This window comes from Lactuca serriola, chromosome 1, assembly GCF_051521515.1.
Source record: "Lactuca serriola cultivar US96UC23 chromosome 1, Lser_US96UC23_V15, whole genome shotgun sequence".
Lineage (NCBI taxonomy): Eukaryota > Viridiplantae > Streptophyta > Magnoliopsida > Asterales > Asteraceae > Lactuca > Lactuca serriola.
Window position 1 is genome coordinate 44,861,240 of NC_136408.1, and position 6,071 is coordinate 44,867,310.

A 6,071-nucleotide genomic window follows, 5' to 3' on the forward strand; every position below is an offset into this window, starting at 1 on the left:
GGCTGAGATGCGGGAGCTTTATCCAATGTTTCTTGCCTCAGCGAACTTCGAGGATGAAGTCTAGTTCAAGTGGGGGAGAATTGTAATGCCCCAGTATTTCAGGTATTGATTTCATAAGAACTTTCTTAATTTCAAGGCCTACTCGACGAGTTGGTTGCCCTACTCGTCGAGTAGCAGCGGGTTGATCCGCGTGTTTAAGTGACCTACTCGGCGAGTCCAAGTAGGGACTCGACGAGTAGGAGCTGGCAGAGGAAACCCTAAATCCCGAGGTTTGGCACCCTATTTAAGGATCATATATCCCTCTTAGCCTCCTTTACTGCCTCTATTGAATCCAGAAGACCCTAATTCGTGTTTGCCTCTTTTGTGTGTGTGCTTTTGCTTTGGAAGGAAGACCCTTTGGAGTGAAGAGCTTAGAGTGACTACAAGAAAAAGACCCTTTTACGACGCGCAAACCACAACACTCGTTGATTTATGTTACGCAAAAGAGAGTGACATTAAAAAAATGTCATCTCTTCAAAAAATTTAAGGATAGGGGACACACATTATTGCGTGCCCTTAAATTAGTATCATAAGAAAAAAAATTTAAAAACACGGAGGGCGCTGTATCTTAAGTGGGCGTCCTCTAGAAGTGTCACTTTATAAATTTAATGAAAGGCGCGTTTAGTAGATTTGGGGAAAATGAAATCCCAAAAATTTTGAGAACCCGCTTCTTTTTTATCCTCTACTTTTGTTCTCAGTTTCCCTCTTGCCCTAATTACGATGCTCCTTCTTCCCTCCCTCCAGAGAGTGATTGTCGGCTTGCCCTAGTTATCAACACTCCTTCCTTCCTTCCTCACTTGCCTTCTTTGCCTTACAATATCTACAGAAGTACAACTCCGAAAGTGTACAAGTCGGACTTATGTGTCGGAACTCCGGTAGACTGAAATTCAGGCGGTATGTAGCCTCGTGTGCCCTAGAATTTCATGAATATTGAATTTGGCTTACTTGAATCTCATTCCAAGTTTCTATCGGTTTCACCACAGAGTTCCTCCGTTCAAGACTGTGATTAGGAGTCGGGTTGTCATCTTTCATGTCGCTAAAAATACGAAAGGTAAAGTTGAAGAAGACGATGGGTAGATTGGTTTTTCCCATCATCGATTTGTCAAGAGGCACTTATGTCGATAGGTAATAACTATATACTCTCTCCATGTGTACTGTTTATGTTAAGAACATAAGAAGAACAATAATTTTCCTAAACTCTCCTCTCTCATCTCCCGATTTCTAAATAAACCTCCCTATCCTTATTTTTATGACTTTGCTAATGTCTCTGCTATCTAAACTCATCAGACCTCACTCATCACTCACCCCCAGATAATCTGATTTCTATTTTCTTTAATTTCTCTATTTCCTGATTTCTAGATATGGAATTGGTTGTGGATTCTCCGATTCCTGATTTCTAGGACTGCAATCTAAAGAGTCATAAGAGTAAAGATGGGATTTCTGAATTTTTAATTGATTGATAATAAGACTCAAGGTATAATTTTTATGCCCAACTTATAATTTCTCATTTTCTAGACTTATGATTTCCAAATTTCTAGAGTTCTTGTATTTATTTTCATATTTTTATGTTTTGATTCAGGACTAAGGAGCTACATTTTTTCTTTAATATTGGAGTTTGGTGGAGGTATATACTCTCCCGTCGACACCTTGTCAAATCCAAGATCAGGGCACAAGCGATCCAGGTTCTCATGCTCTGATTCTCGATCTCCAGTTCATTCCACCTTGAATATACATGTATTCATTGAACCAATAGCCTTAAATATCGGTAAGAACTCCCTATCTATAAACTTCTCACATAAATTCATAACTATGTAAGTGTTCTAGGTGCTGCTGCGAATTTTGCTTCTAGAGGTGTAATCTGGGTTTATTTCTTGTTAAGCATCAAGATGAATATTTCTTTTGAGCACCAATTAGGAGACGAGTGAAAGACCAAAGGGTGTACCAATTAATCTTTCAGGAAAATTCCATCTTGGCAATCAAACGATTAAGCCCATGAAGAATCAAAAGAAAATATTGCTTCATTAGTTTTTCTGATTCATTTTTTCAGGTTGTAATTCACACTCCGGTCTTTCCTTAAATAAGAAATCAAAAATCTTTTAGCTGTTAGAAAGAACTTCCCCATTATTTGAACCTACTGTGATTTAGAAACTGCTGTGATTTTGAAACCCGTTGTCCACTTGATTACTTGACCATTTGGATATTTGGGTAGGAGATTTGGTGTTCAACACAATGGAACGGATAAAAATCACCAACAATGAACTCGGGCAGCCCGTGGGTCCCAGGGCAGCCCAATCAACCACCTTTGTGGGTGTGATAGCAAGTGATGTGAACTTTGCTCCCCTTACTTATAATTGGAAGAAAAATCCACCAGAAAACAAAGATAACATGTGGCAGAAAATTTTGGTAGGGTGTAATCTAAAGAAACCTTTCACATTTTTTTAAAATCATCATTATTGACATTATTATATATTATAGACCAAGTTTGATATTGGCCTGAATTGTTGATGATGGGTGCTGTTGTCCATTAGAAATAAATGGTGGGCCTTCAAGTCTCGCCTTGCAGACCTTGATCATCGGGTCCCACCTGATCAGTGGTCAGCCCTTGTTTCTCAGTGGAGCTCTGAGAAATCACAGGTTTGTTTCATATTCCATGAATTTAAAGATAGGATTAATTGTAGTATGTTATAATAAATTAAAAAACACAATGCTATAATTTGGTAGTTTTTTTTTGTTTGAGAAATGATGTAATAGAAAGAAATGAAAATCAAGTTTGCTACAATAAAGAAATAAATGAAAGTAAAAGTATATTTTATCTCCAATTTTTCAAAATATTTCTATCAAATTGAAAGCTACAAAAAAACTATTTTTCATTATAAATTTTGGTCATTTTGTGTGGAAAAACATGAGGGCATTTTAGTCATTTTGCAATTGATGTTTCAAGGGTGATGATGGAGTATTAAGGTTGGGGATCCGAAGAGCGATACAAGCAACGGTGTCATCTTGGCAACAACTCATGTTGTTCTTGGACAATTCAAAACATGTATGATCCTTTTAGGAGGTTTCATTATGTTTGGGTCAAACCCATCTTGGCAACAGCCCCATCTTGGCAAGCAACAAAAACAAAGGTTGGAAAGTCTAATGGTTATGGATCAAAACCAGGAAGCAGAGTTGTATCTTTGGTATGATATATATAGCTTTTATACTTTATTCATTCTGATTTATAAAAATAGATATCAGATTTATTGTTTTGATTTTGTGTTTAAGAGTGGGGTACCAGCAAAGGGCTCAAAACCAGAGCCTCTAACGTCTGTTCAAGATATTAACATACAATCACAAACATTGCTAAATGTCAAAGACTCTAATAAGGTATTTGGATATAGATTTTATGCCATTTGGAAATTTAAGAAGGATCAAACATACTTTAGTTATAATTATAATAGTAATAATATATAATCTACTTGCAGGATGAAAGAGAGAGAATTGTGGTTCGTATGTTAAAATTTGAAGAGTTACGATTGGAGCAGATTCAGGATCTTGAGGTTGCTAATTTGATATCTATATAATGACATTGTTTTGGTTGTCGTTAAGATTCTCAAAAAAGTAATTAAATTTGTTGAAACAGAATGATCTGATGAAGTGCTTCAAGGAAGATTTGCACAGTCGGCTTTTGAGCACAGACTTCAAAAAACAAGTTGATGGAATCAAGATGCTTCAGAAGGTATGTTTTCCATTTTTTTTTTCTAAGTTAAAACTGACTATGGGGGCCCAATTTTTGATTTCACTCATCTAACTTATTCAGGCACTTCCAGCAATTGCCAATGAAATTATTGAAGTCCTAGATATATTGTTAAAGGGGTTTGTTTTGCGATTCTACGAATCCAACACATCTTGCCTACTCAAGGTGAACTTATTATTATTATTATTATTATTATTATTATTATTATTATTATTATTATTATTAATATTATTATTACAGTTTGGTTGGTTTATTATGTAGTAAACTAATGTAGTGTGTGTATATATATATATATATATATATATATATATATATATATATATATATATATATATATGAAATATGGTTATACGTTTTGGAATTCCTCCCGGAGCAATTTGACACATTGAGAAATGAAAACTAAAGCATGAATGAAGCTGAAGCTTCCATCTTTCTTCCTTGTTTGGTTGAGAAGGTTAATACTGACCCTAGATGTGCTTAAACTATACAGATGTATCATGTATTGTGTTTTACATAGAAAACTTATGTACTAACTATACTTTGGTGCATGCAGACTGGTTATAATATTGAGAAACTAAGAGAAAAGTTGAGGGAACTAATGAAGTAGATCATACAAAGTTATTCGGCTGCTAAAACTTTCCCATATATTTTAGAAGGTCTGTGCTCTAGAAACAACAGGACAAAAATCGAGTGTACTGATCTTGTTTGTTTTTTGCTTGATAATCATTACACTGAGGTAGTCCCTTTAATTAATGTGTCACACTCACACCTTGTAGGCTTATAGCTGTTGAAGCTTACTCATGCTTTCCATGATTATGGGTGCAGATAAGTGGACTTTTCATTAATGCTCATTTTCATATTTTTATTGAAAAACATATCAACCCATTCCTCTGAATGCAATTGGTATCTTAATCAACATAGTATATAAAAGCTTCCATCTATAACAACTTATACTTTATCTACATTACTGTAGTAAGTAAAAAAGAAACAACAAATTACACATTCCCATGGAGAGTAATGTTAAGATTTTGTTTAAGTGAGGCAAAAATAATAAGTCAAATTGTTTGTTATTACTGGGTGAACCAAGTTTTCAGCTGTATGGATTTATCATGTGCATAAGTGCAACATCTACTAGGGCCTTCAAGTCTGTTCTTCAGGGTATGCTACTTTCTTCAGAGGGGTAAATAAATTAACTTCTACTTTCTACTAAGGGTATATATATGTAAATTTGTTCTTCACTTCAAGTATGTCAATGGAGCCAAGTATGTGAATGTACATTTAATGATTTTATTATTGCAGGGAGAAGTTAAATTAAATGAACCTTTTGCTTTATATGTCCCCAATGGTTGTTGTCTTTTTATTTCCAACATCACTTATAATGGAGCCAGATGTGTTAGATGCCACCATTACTCTTGGGTTAAAGCATAGATTCATGTGGCTACTGCTTTCTGTGAGTTCAACCATGGCTTATGCTGCTAGCTTGACCGATTTTTTGGTCACCAAGCACACAAGTGCTCTAACTCTACAGGTTACTTGTTTCTTCTTGCTCTTTGTTTTTACTTCTGATTTCAAACTTAGTACATTACATATTCATGGATCGAGCTTGTGAATTTAGCCATGATTCTTTCTTTTTTATATTGCAAATTAAGCTGAAGTATTGTATATGGTATGGTCGGAATGCTAAAGGTGTTGTAGCGGTTGTTATCTTAATACTCATTTTCCGTAATCCGATTACCCCTTTAGGTATAGCTGGCTACTCCTTGACTGTTATGGGTGTGATTGCTTATGGAGAAGCCGAAAGGAGATACAAATTAAAACAATGTTTGCAATTTAGTCAGTAGAGTAGAGCTTATGAGAGAATTTGATCTAGCTCCGTTTATTATTGGGAAGAGTTAGATGCCAATCATAGTGTCCCCATTCTTATATATAATTACATTAGATGCCAATCATAGTCTTCATTTTGTGGAGGAGTGAATACTGAGTAGTGAAGTTGATATGTGAATGAAACCCAAAGGAGCATGCTAGATGAAAATTTTAAGTGGAAGGTACAAAAAAAAAGACTATTTGGGGAATAGGAGTAATTTATCTATATGTTGTTATTAATTCCCTACTTTTTTTTATAGTTTTGAGAAATGGAGAAAAGAAAGGAGGGGAAGCCAGGTGAAACAAGAGCTGCTCTAAGGCGTTCTGTTAGGGAAAATGGGTAAACATCCTCTTTTTCTAACACCAAGATAAATAACCATTTTTATTGCTTTTATTTATTTAGTTTATATATATTTTGTTGTGCAGTTATGAT

General features: G+C 35.0%; 1 pseudogene; it reads left to right on the forward strand.

Annotated features, from left to right (window-relative positions):
- Positions 1-3,077: 3,077 nt before the first annotated feature.
- Positions 3,078-5,734, forward strand: LOC145054336 (uncharacterized; annotated as a pseudogene).
- Positions 5,735-6,071: the final 337 nt, after the last annotated feature.